The sequence below is a fragment of the Egretta garzetta genome, unplaced genomic scaffold (assembly GCF_000687185.1).
Source record: "Egretta garzetta isolate BGI_Z169 unplaced genomic scaffold, ASM68718v1 scaffold658, whole genome shotgun sequence".
Classification (NCBI taxonomy): domain Eukaryota; kingdom Metazoa; phylum Chordata; class Aves; order Pelecaniformes; family Ardeidae; genus Egretta; species Egretta garzetta.
In genome coordinates, this window is record NW_009260499.1 from 4,914 (window position 1) to 5,135 (window position 222).

Below are 222 nucleotides of genomic sequence, written 5' to 3' on the forward strand. Positions count from 1 at the left end.
TTTTAACCTCAGCAGGCCGCAGATTTCAGGGAGCAGGGGAGATCACTCCTCAGGCCCAGCGCCGCACCCCTCAGCGAGCAATGGCCCGCCCAGCTCTGAGGTGCGCGTTTAACAAAAAAAACCCCAAAAAAAAACCCAAAAAAGCCTTACCCAAAGCCTTAAATAGAGCCAAAGCAGCTGCGTGAAGCCTATAATTAGACTTCGCCACAGCCACCTCAGACG